The sequence below is a fragment of the Apteryx rowi genome, unplaced genomic scaffold (genome assembly GCF_003343035.1).
Source record: "Apteryx rowi isolate R43461 unplaced genomic scaffold, aptRow1 scaffold_29, whole genome shotgun sequence".
NCBI classification, from domain to species: Eukaryota; Metazoa; Chordata; class Aves; order Apterygiformes; family Apterygidae; genus Apteryx; species Apteryx rowi.
In genome coordinates, this window is record NW_020449307.1 from 1,907,637 (window position 1) to 1,922,696 (window position 15,060).

The 15,060-nt window shown below is 39.6% G+C and overlaps 1 protein-coding gene and 1 long non-coding RNA gene across 10 annotated transcripts in view; one reads left to right on the forward strand and one right to left on the reverse strand.

The window, feature by feature from the left end:
- Positions 1–446: 446 nt before the first annotated feature.
- On the reverse strand, positions 447–7,471 carry LOC112967779. Of its 2 annotated transcripts, none has more exons than XR_003254102.1 (3): positions 7,369–7,471; positions 5,527–5,621; positions 447–783 (listed from the first exon to the last, which is right to left on the reverse strand). It is a non-coding gene; the product is annotated as an uncharacterized LOC112967779 (long non-coding RNA). The 2 variants fall into 2 exon arrangements; XR_003254103.1 differs by lacking the exon at positions 447–783 and adding an exon at positions 1,963–2,008.
- A 282-nt stretch (positions 7,472–7,753) lies between these two features.
- DNAJB6 (DnaJ heat shock protein family (Hsp40) member B6) overlaps positions 7,754–15,060 on the forward strand; it is a 61,639-nt gene continuing 54,332 nt past the window's right edge. For 7 of the 8 annotated variants that reach the window (XR_003254100.1, XM_026069262.1, XM_026069264.1 and 4 more), the window contains exon 1: positions 7,754–7,862. The gene's annotated coding sequence lies outside the window, so the exon portion shown is untranslated. Of the gene's footprint in view, positions 7,863–10,150; positions 10,240–15,060 lie in introns of those variants that run through there. The other variant, XM_026069263.1, reaches the window with a different exon arrangement.

Below are 15,060 nucleotides of genomic sequence, written 5' to 3' on the forward strand. Positions count from 1 at the left end.
GTTGGAAGGGACATCTGGAGATCACGTAGACCTACGCCCCCACTCAAGCAGGATCAGCTAGAGCAGGTTGCTCAGGGCTATGTCCAGTTGGCTTTTGAATATCTCCAAGAATGGAGACTTTACCACTTCTCCGGGCAACCTTGTCTAGACTTCGACCACCTTTACAATCACTATTTTTCTTATGTTTAAAAGGATTTTCTTGTATTTCAGTTTGTGCCCATTGCCCTGTCACTGAATACCACTGAAAAGAGTCTGGCTCTGTCTTTACTTCCTCCCACCAGGTATTTATACATATTGGTAAGATCCCCCCTGCTCCTTCTCTCCTCCTCAGTGCTAAGCAATCCCAACTTTCTCAGTCTTTCCTCACATATCAGATGCTCCACTCCCTTAATCATCTTTGTGGCTCTTTGCTGGAGTCGCTCCAGCATGTCCATGTCTCTCTTGTACTGGGAAGCCCAGAACTGAACGCAGCATTCCAGATGCATCTCACCAGTGCTGAGTAGAGCAGAAGGATCACCTCCCTCGGCCTGCTGGCAACACTCAACTTAACTTGCATTAGGTTGCCGTAGAAGACATTTGACTTTCCATTCTTGTTATCTTGAGGCAGTACTTTCTTGAAAACAAAACTTTTAGATCAGCTTTACTCCATCTCGCTATCGGTGTCACTGATTCATTCACAAGAACATATCTTACAAGAGTTGTAAATTCTGAAGTGCATGGAAATCCATTCCAAGAATAATTCTGTCTTGTCTTTGGAGTAAAGAATAAAAGCAGAGAATTTCCCTAAGAAAAGCAGAAAACATTCAACTGACTCAAATCTATTCATATTATCTAAATAGGGCTCTGTTGGCTTCATGTAGGTTGTTTGGCAAGATCCAAGCAAAGAATTCACAGCACCTTCAACTGTTTCCATAGATTTTTTTCCCCAAGTTTCTTTTAACTAATCAAAATATGTATCAAGTTTGATCTTGTTTCCTGTGCAGATTGTATCTAGAAATGGCTGCAAATGGACTTTTGCAGACTTGCGTAGGACTGCAGAGTAAGCAGACTACTTACTACTTACTTACTTACTACTACTTACTCTTCCTTGTCAAATGGCTGTAGATATGGATAGTTTTTAATAAATGGCACATACCAAGAGCAAAGGTTGGATTTAAGATTTTATATTTTAGCATTTTCAACTTCTAGAGCTGCTGTATCTTTCCAAGGATTTTGCAAATTCATTACCAACTGCAAAATAACAGAAAGATCCAGGAAAAATGAGGTCCCTATTGTTTTCATGGCTTTGTATATATGTAAGCTAAACATTCATATAGAAAAATATAGGATTAATGCTAAATGTTAAATCACCTAAATGTGTATTTACTTCTTCCTGCACCAACAGTATCAAACATCTAGTTCAAAGGTGCAATTTCTTGGTCAAATTCCTGTAACTTTGCTGTCTTCTAGACGGGATGGATGTAAGGTCAGTGCGCACAGCTAGGTGCAATCCAGAGAAGTGTGTCACTTACAAAACCTTAGAAACACGTGAGTTCTCACTGGCAGCAGTGGGACTGCTTGWACATAAAGGCATGCACAGATGTCCTGCTGGTTTGATTTTGAGCTCAGACTGCCAAAGGATGTACTTTTTGACTGGGATACTACCTTCTGTAGTGCTTAAATCTACATTTCATTGCCAGAATAGTTGGTCTCCAAGGTGAGGCTAAGTTTACCTGTCCACAACTCTGTAGAAAACATGTACTCTGTCAGCAGTGTTTGCTAATGTATTTATATGAACCACTTGCTGAAATGTCCTACTATATTTAAGATAATTCTTTTCTACATTCCCAGAGCAGTTGTTAGTGCATTCTGTATAACATTTGACTGAAAAGTAATTTTACATACATTTCTATTTTATTCTTTGTTTACAGTTACACATAGTTCTTGATTGCTGAAGAGGGAAACAGGCATTCACCAGATGGTGTTACTTCAGATCATCTTGCTACTTCTGTTTACCCAAATGTTAGATCTAGGAAAAACAGCTCTCATCAGTTGCTGTGTAGTTTTTCTGTATGTTGTCAAACACACCTAAAGAAGCTAGTTCCTTCAAGCCTTTGTATCTTTTCATTACAGCTCTGCCTATTGTCCCCCCCACACACACTCCTTCAGGCAAGCAGCAACAGAGCTCAAAATTCTAGATATCTTTTAGATTTTAGCTATCTATTTTAGATAGCTACCTATTAGATTGAGTGATTGATATCTATTTCATCTATTGATGAAAAAGTACACAGAATTAATTTGGCATAGGCATATGGATAAGAAAGTGTATCATAGATCAAGTTAATGAACATAACTGCAGATCAAGTTGTGCTTGCAAGGAATAAGCACTTGCCATAAGCTGTGAGATCTGACTGCCCACAACTGTTCTTAGATTGTTGTCTTCACACCCTGAATAATCACAAGAATATGCCTGATGTTTCATGAGGAATTGGCAAAAAACCCACCTATCCTGAATTGTGTCAACTACTTTTAAAAGCATCCATTCAGCTCAAGCTTTTGGTTTCAAAGAGAAGTCCAGATAAACTTGCAACCTCTTGATTACCTAAGAAACCCCTTGCCAATGAAAATTAACGTTGTGCTCGGCAGAAAAACTCTGGAGACTGCTAATGAAAATTGGTTATTTTGTGCTTTTAATGCTTTTACTTAAAGTTTTAAACATTAGGTGTATTGCCCATGTTTCAAATCTAATTGTTTCTGATAAGCTATAAGCAAAAAGTTAACACATATTTAATTAAATGGCACTTTCCAGAATTACTTTGTCTGTAGTACTATAATTAAATGATATGAGAACAGTCTTTGATACATATGCTCATATTCTTTGCTAATTCCAAAAATAGAATCTGTAAATCTCTAAATAGAAAAACTAGATGCATTAAGCACCAGGCCAGGAAGGCCACAGCCATTACCACATCCAAGGGACTAATATTAATACGTCTCTAATGTAGCATTTTCAAGCATTTCTTGTGTTCTGATGGACTTTTCGTAATTGACCTCCATAAGTCATAAAAATGATTAAAAAAAGAATCTGGGAACTATGCGAATTGCTAATACCTCCTGGAATGATGCCACCTGATTTCCATCATTAGGTTACACCTAGCAGTTAGGCCTGAATTCATCTCACTTAACTTCAGTCATCTGTAAGGTGGCTGTCTAGGCACTTCCCAATGAAAGAAAGAGGCAACCCAGAGACAGAGCTCTGGAGTGCGGTTCTTTCTTTACTAACATGTATCTATAAGGTGGGTGGAATAAATCATGCCCTGGAGGTGTCTCCTCCTTCTGTCTCTTAACAGTTAGAGGGCTTAAACTAGATGCTTAACTTTTAGACAGCTGAAGTTATATGAAGTGAAACCAGATCTTTGCCTCATGTTTTCAGGTGAGAGTTGAAAATTCTTGAACAATGAGGATCCTCTGATAATAGAGTTTATTCTATCTTATGACTCGGTATTTGGATACCAGCCCAGGTCTGCCTGAATCTTTGATACCAGCTTCTACAGACCCACCACACTTTATCAGCTTTTGTTATCTGAATGTTAATCCCAGCCCTTCTCCCTGCCAGAAATATCAGATTTATTGCTCTTTAACACGATATTCCATGCTTTTGCTGTGAGCAACTAGCCATACAAGCGTATATGGCTTTTACTTTGTACTTTTGCAAATGCCTCTGTAAAACTGCAGAAGCTTTTCTGAATGCAAAAGCTTTTCTTTAGCTTTATTAGACATATCAGTAGGTCTAATAAAACATGTTACTTCTTCCTACAAGTCCTGCCTCTAAAATCTTTCCCACAAAATTTCCTTTGATAAGGAGGAAGGTGGTTTTGCCTCCTTACCTTATGCAGTTCCTCTTCCTTTTGGCTATCTACATTAACTTTTTATACAGAGACTGCAAAGTTTTCTACTGTATGGGAAACATTGACACGGCCAGTTCTCTTTTAAGAGCTTTCATGTAAGACATCTAAATATGACTGAAGATAAGAAAAGGTTTGAAAATAGTTCTGAGAAATAACTGAAACGAGTGTGACTAAATATAGAGATCAAATCTCTAACCATAGGCCAGAAATAGTTTATTGACTTCTTGGGGAACTAGTCAGCCCTGTCTTGTGGCACCTAAACTATGTACCTTAAATGAGAGAAAGGGGGCTAAAAAGGTGGTTCAGTAATAGCTACCTATAGTTAAAAACGTTGTTTAAGAGTGTGTTTGTGCAAAACTAGACTTGGTTGTTTTGCTGAGGCTTGAGTTTAGAAGAAGCAGAAGAGCTTGTTTCAGCTACTATGTCTGTTTTCAGTGGGCTTCCTTGACTCTGCCCTTGAATATAGACTTGCTGCTTGTACAGTGCATTTGGGACCCTATGTCTGTAGGCTCAGTATGGTACCATGTGCTCTCAGGGCTCCTGCAGCTGTGAGGTTAGGAAGTGGACAGGCCAGCCAGCATGGTGCATGTCKAAGACTGCTCTTTAAAGCAAAGTAGTCATAGCCACCATACTTGTTTTGAGCTTCAGGTGATCTAGGAGAAGCAAAGACTTTGCCTAACATGTAATAGTTTAGATTTCATTAGCCTTGAAAATCTCACAGGTTGAGCTATCAGTTGAAGATCTGAAGCAGTAGAAGATGGATGTCCTGCCATACCAGGCTAAGACAACAAGTGCAGTGGGCAGAGCAGCATGCAAGCAGCATTTCCTTTCCTGCTTACCAGAAGCAACATTCTTCTGATCAGAAAACAAACAGAAGCTAGGAAAACAAGACCATGCATATATATATTCTTGAACCACTCTTGGATTTATGTGAAAGGTATGTTTCTCTATTAAATTCTACAGGAAGTAGAAATATCAAAAAGGATAAAAAGCTGTCGCTGTGCACTTTTTGTAAGTTGGTCCTCTCAGTTTTGTGCTTGCAAAATTACTGTGAACATCTAATCTACCTCTGTGCATGAAAATATTTGTAGGGTCAAACCTTGTAAAGATGACTTCAAATGGAATGATTGGTCATTTACCAATAGGGGGAGCTTGAGACCACAGATCAGGAGTAGAGACTTCTCCGTTTGGTAGGAGCTGAGCAATCTGATGGATGTTGTGTTAGAGGAAATGTCAGCTTGAAGTCTCTGGAGTTATTCCTCCCTGCTCATAAAAGCTTCAAATATCCTAAGAAAGCCCTTAGCTGCTACTGCTGTCCCTTTGTTTCCTAACTTCACCAAGTCCACTGAGGTTCCATCAGCTCTCGGTCTCAGTACTAGCCTGACAGACACTGAGCTGCTTCTTGCAGAATTGGTTTGAATTTGCTGCATTGGGCTCCTGCCTGGGTACAGTGCCAGAGCTGACCTAAACCTGTGTTTATGAAGCCCTGCACCAGGATAATACAGTCTCCCAGAACTGAAGCATGGGGGACAATCACGTTAAGAGGCTCTGCAGAAACCAGCTCAGGTGTGGTAGGGACAAGCTGGGGTCATGTTGTTTTATTATGTAAGTTCTGAGGATGCTGACTTTGTGCACTCACCCAAATCTCTGCAGTGTGCTCTGCAGTACAACCCACAGTACTCCATCTGGCTGGCTTTGTCATTTGCTGAAGTTCTTGCAATCTCCTTCCTTTCCCTGTAACCCAGAGAATGGAAAATTAAATGTGAAATGCACAATGTAAAACTAAAAAAAAAACCAACAACCCTTCTTGTTATCTTTCAGTGTTAGATAATCTCAGATATCATGGATAATGATAGTAAGTTGAAAAATGTGCACCAATAAAAATATCAATATTGGGGGTTCCCCCTTGTGAAAAGTCTCAGGAAATTTACTCATATCTCACTCCTAAGACAAGTGCCAACCAATTAAAAATATTAAAAGATAATTGTTACCTTTTGTTTCTTCCTATAACTTTTTTGGAAATATTTATTTATATTTTCTGTGTTTTGCTGTATAAAATGCCAGACTGGATCTCATACTGCTAGCCCTTCCCTCAGCTGTGAGCAAGGCATTTCACCTTTCTTTCTCCAGCTGCAAAATAGGTCTCAAAGCCTTCCCCATCATTATACCTCTGTCTGAACAGGAGGGCTAGGCAGTCTAGCGTTAGGACAACAGGGTGAAACAGTGAAAATCTATGGGCAAATTCATGCAATGCTATCATACCCACTACAATTGTATTTAAGCAGAAATAATACTGATTGCATTCACGTAGAGTGTCATGATTTCAGTGCTGTAGTTCCATCCAGAATTACACTTCTTTGCCAGTCTTGTTCTGCTTGCGTGGCTAAACAGAAGATTCAACAGTCTGGATCCATCAGGCTAGCACTTCAATACAAATTCTACTCTCTAAAAAAGCAAAATAACTGCCTCATTTGCTGCTACTTGTGTCTTTACTTCATGTGAGACTTTTAAGAGATTAAAGACATAATACTGTGTTCTCACCTGTCATTGTCTATGATAGGTTGAGGAAAAACTTCTTTATTGCTACATCAAGAAATGTTTAAAGAATTAGAGCAAGATTTTATATAATCTCCTCCCAAACTACAGAGTACTGATCTGCAGTTTGCCCTTGCACTTGCTAAGCCTTGAATCTTCTGAGGTTTGCAACTATACCTGTTAGAAAGAGCCAGTCTAACCTACAGTTCTTTTTTTTTTTTTTCCAAAGTGGGTCAAAAACTTTTTGGACTTCACAGCTAATTGCTGATGAGAAACTTATACTGGTGCTAGATATCTCTCTGATCTAATTTAAGGACTTGTTTTCATGACCACAATTTARCATAAAATCTCACTGGAGCTAAATTTCTTTTGAAGCCAGGGCTGTCCTAATAGTTACCTTTCTGATTTGTATTAGGTTTCCCTCTGTCTTATTCCAAGGTTGCTTTTTCCTTCTTGAACTGATATGTCTTACTCCCACATAAGCACTTTTATCTCCAAATTCCTGAGTAGCCTTTCAATTGACTTTATTTTGGGAGCAGATATGTTTTAGGTTTGGCAATTCTATAATTTCAGTTCGCTGAGCCATAAAACAATGCCTTTTTGCAACTTCTTTTAAATGAAGGGCAAGAAATACAATTTTACAGCAATTTAAAACATGGATAAACTCCAATTTTTTTGAAAATGGAATCATTATTTGGCAGCCTCTGCTTTGCTTTCAGCCCATGACACTCAGAAAACCACAAGCTCAAATATGACCCAAAGGATACTTAAATTTCAGACAGCACAATGTGGACCACAAAGGAATCTGTACAGGTGCCAGTTAGAAAACAATGAAAGTAGCCTTAAAATTAAGCTACGGGGAAGGGTTACAGTTTTTGAGGCTAAAAAAAAGTAGCGCATGTGGGGATTTTAACCAGCCTTCTCACTTCTAAATGCCCAGGCTTACCCTTCCAAATACTGTTTAATTTAAATTATGATTTCTCTTCTTTTCGCCCAGCAGCACACCTGGACGTGGTGGTGTTTTTTGCGAAGAAGAGCAGGGAGGCCCCCTTTTCCCACCCTGTTGAGTCGCTGACGAGGCTCTTCTCCCCCCCGCGGCTCCTGCGAGGGAGGGGCCGGCACCCGCGGGCACACGCAGCCCTCGGAGGCCGCGCGGCCGTTGCGCGGGGCCGTTCGAAGGCAGCCGGCGCGCGCGCGTGCTGCGGCGCCGCGGGTAGCCGGCAGGGGGCGGGCTCCTCCCGCGCTGCTGCGCGCGGCGCCGGGCGGGCCGGCCGCGGCGAGAGCACGCCGTTCCAGAAACTTCCGGAAACAGCCGGGCGGAAGTGACGGCGTCGCGTGACGAGACTTCCTGTTTGCGGCCGAGGAGAGGTGCTGCCGCTGCCGTTGCGCTGGGCTCCGCGCGGGGAGGGTAACGGCCGCGCTGCCGAGGCTCCGGGGCCGGTGAGTGCTGGGCGCGCGGCGGGACGCGGCCGGCCGTGGCGGGGGGCGGGGGGTCCGGCCGAGGCCTCGGCTCGCAGCAGCAGCAGCAGCAGCAGCGGTGGTGGTGACGGGGCTTGCCGGCGCGGCTCGGCGGCCGCCATGCTGCAGGCCGGCGCGGGGGCTCCTCCGGCGGCCGCGGGGCTGTGCGGGCGGCCGCGCCTGGGAGGCCGCAGCGAGGGCTGCGTGGGAGCGTGGGGATCCCCGGCGCTCGGGGGTGGGGAGCGAGGGAGCCGCCCCCGCGGGTCGCGGCTGCCTTGGGCTTATCCCGGCGCTCGGAGTGGCGGAGCGGCAGTTCGGGACTGCGGAGCGGAGGATCGCGAAGCGCCTTTGCCTCCTCCTGTTTGCGGCAAGCGGAGAAGGGCTAGGAAAAAACACCCGCGTTTCCATTTCTGTTTGTAGCGGTTGTTAGTAGCAAAAAGGTGAAAGGGGGGGGGGTCTCTAGTCACCCTTGACTTTTCTGAGTGCCTCGAACAATCCTTTTACTTGAGCTTCTTTTATTCGTAGTTTACTTTTTGGCGTATTTATAAATTGAATGTAGCTTTTGATTGACTTTCGGATTTTTTTTTTTCAATGGGAGTTTAATTCTATTTTGCTGTTAGTAACTCAGAGTAGGGTCAGTATGATGTACTGTATGTGAAGGCAGTAGTGGTCATGTTGTCCCAACAGGGATGGCCAAGTTATAAACAGCTTTGAAAACTGTCCCTGAAAGGTAAAGCAAATGGTTCATGTCGTCAGTGTTTGCAGGACTTCTGAGAGGGCCGTGAGTTGCAAAGTGAAGTTATTTATGATCAGCCTGCCTGTTTGTAGCAACACTGTGTTACAGTTTAACTGTCAGAGCTCGTGTTGACTGCTGAAGTTCTGTGCTGCAGAGTTGAGCCAGCAGAAGACTTTAGAAAGAACTGTTTAAAACATTGAGCAAATCTGTCATGAATTCTGATAATAAATTGCTTGGTTGATTTCAGTTTAGCCAAGATAACATCGCAGAAGCTGAATTTACAATGATGCTAATGTGCAAGTGGTCAAACTTGCAACATTGCATAGTCAATCAGTGATCAAGCCCTGATTTTTTTTTATTTTTTATTTTTTAGTGATATAAAGCATCAAAAAGTGATAAGAGCAGGGTGTTGACATAGTATGAACTGCTGGAATGAACTAGGTTCAAACTCCTTGATCCTCTGAGATTGCAGTTACTGCTGCTTGCTGGCCTTAATTTTTTTTTACTCTTTGGAGCTCCTTGTTCTCCAGTCGGGAAGGTTTTTATGTTCAGTTGATGAATCAAGAGCCTGATGGTTAAAGTACCATTTAGTTTGCTGGATTATGTTGTCAAAGAAGATTTGTTTGGACCAGTGAGTATGTGTGTTTATAAATTTTTGTCCCTGCAATTACTTTTTTGTATATATTTTTTCTTTTAAACAACCAAAATGCTAAGTAGTGCACAATATTAGTTTAATTTTTAAATGTTTCTTGGTTTTGGCTCTCATGCTGCCTCTTCATTGGAAGACAAGATAGTTGAAACATGAGTTAATTTAGGATTTTTTTTAAAGAACCTGTGATATTGGAGGAGAAATTTAAATTGACAGTTTACAGTTAGAGAAATTACTTAAGTTTTCCTTTCTCTCTCTCAGGTTTATTTATTTATTTTTTTTAGCACCTGTACGTTCTGGCTTTAACTCATTCTTACTAAAACAGCATGCTCTCACTGGTATTTTCTTCTAGATTGACATAGTTTGCTAATTAAACTTGGCTGGACTTTGGGAGGAAGCTTCACTTTTTAAAACATGGAAGTCTTAGTAGGAGGGGGAAGGTATGTTTTGGGTTGTGTGTTTTTTTTTTTTTTTTTTTTTTTTTTTTTTTTTTTTTTTTTTTTTTTTTTTTTTTTTTTTTTTTTTTTAAATCTTTGTGTCTACCTGCTGCATCTTTAATTTCATCCACCAGAAGTTTTGGAATGTACATGGAGAAAGGAAAAAAATATTACATCTACACGTCAATATCAAAGATATCTCAGTTCTTAATAGTAGGTTCTGGGGAAAGAAATACCTTTTTTGACTCTAAAACTTTTAGTTGTAGCTATGTGCTCATACATCTGTGTTTAAAACACTGCAGCACATACGTTTTTGAGTTGAGAATGTGCTGGATGAGAGTGTTGTGAGATTATTTTACTGTGGTTCTGGCGGTGCTGGAGTTCGGGTCTCCGGTTGATTGAAATGCCATACCACCCATGTCAGCCATGTTCCGCTCTCATGCTGCAGGCTGTGGAAAAGTAGTGCATTTCGATTGAGTTAATGCAGTGGACTTGCACGCTTCAGCAGACCATCTGGCTTTGATAGAAAATGTGAAGGTACAGCCTTAATTTTGAACTTACAGTTGTGCAAGTGTTTAATATTCCAATATTTTTCTCCTTTTGTAGCAACTGATGCATTTTTTAGTAGCATTTATGAAGAACCTAATCAGCTGTGTCCTAAAATAATTTTCTGGTAACAGAAAATGATTTTTTTTTTAATCTATACTTACATCTGTCAAAAAGTTTACTTAGCTCTGTCAAAACTTACAGCATTTTATATATGATGATTGTTTATTTCAAGATAATTTAAACCTAATATCATCAAATATAGCAGTTTTGATTTAAATCTATTTTCTTTACTTTTGCATATTTGAATGGATGTTAGACTTCAATTTAGATTTAATGAAAGGGTAATTCTGTTTTTGTTTGTTTAACTACTAGGTAAGAAATAATTCATGCATATAAACTTCACTCCTTAAGTTAGTAGTTGTAGGTTTGGTTTGTGTTTTCTGTTTGTTCTGAATGAGTACCAAAATTCCATTGATATTAGTGGGGACCCAGCCCTTCACCTTCAGGTTGAAAACAGGAATATCAAGAAGACTCAACTATATTTTGGGGCTGTATAAGATCACTTTTTCTTAGATAGAAGAAGAAAACTGTTTCAGATTTTTCAGTTCTTTCTTGTTTTTTTAGTTTTGAGCTCTTAAAAACTTAACATTTAGTATTTTAAGTTGGTTTTACAGTTTTTCTGCACAATAGATTTTTTTTTATGTTGAAAATTAAGAAATGATTTAATTGGAAATAGAAAAAAAAATACAAGTATCTATGTACTACATTGTTTACCTGAAAATTTAAATGTTTCTTCTTTGTATACAGTTGAAATTAGTAGCATTTGAGGTTGGGCTCTTTAGTTTTTTATTTTTATTTAAAACTGGTTATTAATCTATACTGAAGTCTGTATTTACTATTAAGTTTGAAGTTATGACAAACTGGCTAGTCTTAAAATAGATTTGGTTATAATAAAAAGTTGTCTTCTATATGTCCCATTTGGTATTTTATTTAATTTTGTACTAGTTTACAGTCTCTCTCTTTTTTTTCTTTCTTTTTTTTTTTCTTTTCTGTGGAAGACAAGCCTGTGCTAAAGAGTCCTGTAGTTCATATTTCTATCCTTTTAAGACTGAAGCCATCCACACCTGTATTGTGGAACAGTTATTGTTTAAAAACTTGTGTGCAAAAAAAGTTATTTTCTTTAGTAGAAATTCTTTTTCCATCCTAAAATTCAGTCTGTATCTATAAAGTCTGTCTTCGTTGTTCGGAAAAAGGAGCGTTAATGTTGTTTTGCTGGTTGGCATAAGTAAAATTACTATGACAGCAAAAACTACTTCAAAGGAAGTGTGTAGAAACTTTAAACTATTTTTTTTTCCCTAAAGGATCTTTTGGTTGCATGTGAGTATTTGGCTGAAACTTTCTGGACCCAGTCTTTGCCAGATGAGGCTTTTACTGTTTTTAAGAGCTTAAACACAGATCAGGCATTTTTAAAAATGAGTTGGGAATATTTTTACTGTGTATAAAATAGCCTTTTATGGTTGCTTTTAGGACCATTGCTTCAGATATTTATATGACACAATTCCGAATTTGGACACCTGAATTGTTGTTCTTTGGAAAAATGTCCCTTTGATTTAAGGCATGATCATAGATCAGATAAGTAGTAGAGTATCAGCCAAGAGTATGAGGGTAGCCTCTTCACTTGTCTACTTCCTTTTCCAGTTTTTGTTAGCTACTTTAAATTTCTTTCACAGATAAAGATTTTTGATTTCTTCTGTTCCCAATTTTTGTAGGTTAACTGTTTTTTTAATGCTTGCTTGCCTGTTGCCGTCTACAGAGTTTCCATGTAACTGCCAGCAATATGAACAAGAAAGGCCTGTAGTTGTTGCCTGTTGCATCTTGCTCTCACTGGGGAGGAGAGTAATGGACAGTTCTTTAACCTCTTGCCTTGAGGGAGGGAGCCCTGCGGAGGTGGCTTTTTTTCATAGAACCTGCACTGCAGGGTTGGGAGTTAGCCTAGCTACCTTTTTCCCCTATGAACTGTATCCCCTCTTACAATAATCACTGTATTCAAATCCACTCTGTTTTCTAACACAGAGATTGGGTGTTTAGATTAAACACAGGATTAAACTAATGTTTTGGAATGTTTATTTTGTTAGGTTCATTTCATAGGGATGCTGTGGTAGTATGAATGTAATATGTATAAATATTATGACTGAAGTACATTTTATTAACTTTAATTATATTGTAAACTGAAAGACCTTTTATGGAGTAGGAATTAAATTTCAGGGACCTCTACACAAGTTAACCTTTATGGGCTAAGCTCAGGTAGATGGAAATGAAAGTACTAACATTTTAAAGACATCTTAGTCTGTGCACTATGCTGTGCACATATCAGTGGAAGGAGGAATTTGATCTTGATGCATTGTTCAAATATATTTCTCAGATTAATTATGTTAATGACAAGCCTTATAAAAGTTGTCTTGCTTTGTTTACTGCACTCATCAGAATTAAGGCAATTTTCTTTAGGTTCCTTTGCAATCTTAAAGCTGCTCTTACGAAGACTTTCTGGTATACAGTGTGGAGTTTTATGTTAATGTTTGTGCTGAGTTAGCACAGTGGGCCTTTACTAGTATAGCCCGGAGACTGCTGGTAGTCTCCTTCCGGTTACACAAGGCACATCCCAGACATTGTTGCTAGGACTGACAAAGATCCTTTATTTTATTAGATGTTTAGCCACGGTTTTGGGAGATGTATAATTTTGTACGTTGCTGAGTTGTGCTAAGTAAAATGCATTTGGTTGTCAACAGAGTGGTGTTCTGCACTGAAGAGCTGCAGTGTAATTTTTTTTTTTTTTTTTTTTTGGTTACTCGACATAGGATGACAACAGAGTGCAGATTCTATTACCAGTATCTGTGTGTAGAAGGCAGTGACCTCTTCAAGCCACTAAGGATTCTCAAAGCCACTGATAGAAGCATGTGGCTTAAGCCTTGGCTAATACAGTGGTAGTTAGTGCTTTATGTTTGACCTTTGTTTATCCTAAAGATGTGGTAGACTAGTGATTATAATTCATGGCATGCATCTGAGATGTCACCTATGAGCAAGTGAAATGACTGAATTTCATCTGAAATTTGTTACTTTTAGACTGAAATGTTAGTATATGCCTCTAAATTTCCTGGACTATAAAAAATAAAAGGCTCAGCAAAGGCACCTTTGCTATATAACAATCAGATGAAAAAAGTACTAAAAATTTTAAAGTGCATGTGTTGCATGCCGTTCTCTGTATAGTCCTGGATCCACAGCAGTGTTAATGTTACTGTGGTCTCATTCATACTTGAAGGAGTGTAAAATCTCATTGGGTCTGGCACTAGGTGATATATAGCTTTCTAATAAAAACTCCTGGAATGTGAAAAAAWATATATATATATATTTTTTAACTGTAGGTTGTAATTCCGCAAAATTCTCAAGTGTGTCCATCACTTAGTCACCTACCAGAGACATCTCAAAATGGTTCCGTTGCTGTTGAAGTGGGATTCAGAACAGGGTGTTCTTCCTGTGCTGCCAGACAGGTGCTGGGAACTGAATGGCTGTGGCACTCAAATAGGGTGTGGATGACTGGCTGCTTCTGTAATTTGCGTGGATTGGGAATTAGGAGCTGGACCTCTCTCTACTCAGGTGACTGCCCTAGTCACTAGACTTTCAGCTATTCCGGAGTCTTTCAGGACTCTCCATGCTGCCCTATTGCTTCATGGCCAGAAATAGATAACTTTTTCTGACTAAGCTGACTGCAAAGGTCACATGCCCGTTGTTGTCATCTGAATTCACTCCTGACTGATTTAAGAACTTCTCATTTAGATACTTCCCGCTTCTCTGTATTTAGTTAGGGGTGCTGTTTTGTCATCACTGAAGGTGATGCAGGTTGTGCATCTGACTCTTTTTTTTCTTTTTTCTCTCTATCATCTGACTTGATAAAAGTAATTCTTCTCATGCCTTTTATGTAGCTGAGGACTTTGCTGTGCAGAGAGTGTATGAGACCAGTTTCAAGATGGCTGTGAGAAGGCCTAGCTTTGGGCTGTCCCTTAAGAGGGAGGTCTCAAACTGACCGTGTATTCCTAGCACTTGCCTTTTCAGTATGAACACTCATTGCTTCTCTTTGGCAAGCCGGAAGGGAGCTGACTCCTCCTCCCCTGCTAACTGAGAGTTAAATCTACAAGCTAGTAAAACCTTCAGTTCACATGAACATTTGGATGTTTGATTTGTTGATGTTCTATAGGAGTTAAGAGTTAGCTGTTAACATCATATAACCATAGTGAAATTATGAGCATGAGTAACTGTGGACTTTTGAAAGCCAACGCCAAGGCCATGAAACAGTTTCTTTCATCTGGAGTTTTCTTGCTTGTATTTTTTCTTGTGAGGCTTTGAAGATTTTTCTGTGGTTGGAAGCAGGAAATTAGTTGATGTGGGCTGGTTTCCTCATGGCTTTGGAAAAACGTCTTGAGTGACTAGTTATATGACCTTAGCTTGTGTGTTTGGAGACAAATTGTTTGACAGATTTGGGGTTGGGAGAAGATTTCCTTCATGTCATTTTGATTAGGACAGTTGAGTATTTTTGCTTTTCACTTAGGAAGGTATGTGGTTTGTTTCTTGGAATCATCTGTGCGTTTCACCAAGCAGGTTCCTGCCACCCTTAACACTACTGATTTTTGTCACTCATTTTGTGTTTTAAGTTTGTAAGTTGATGGTTGTTATTTTGCTGTGTGAGTATTTTAAATCCTCCCTCCCCCAAGAAAGATTGCAGGCTGAGGTCCTTTCCAATTTGTGTTTTTTTTTTTT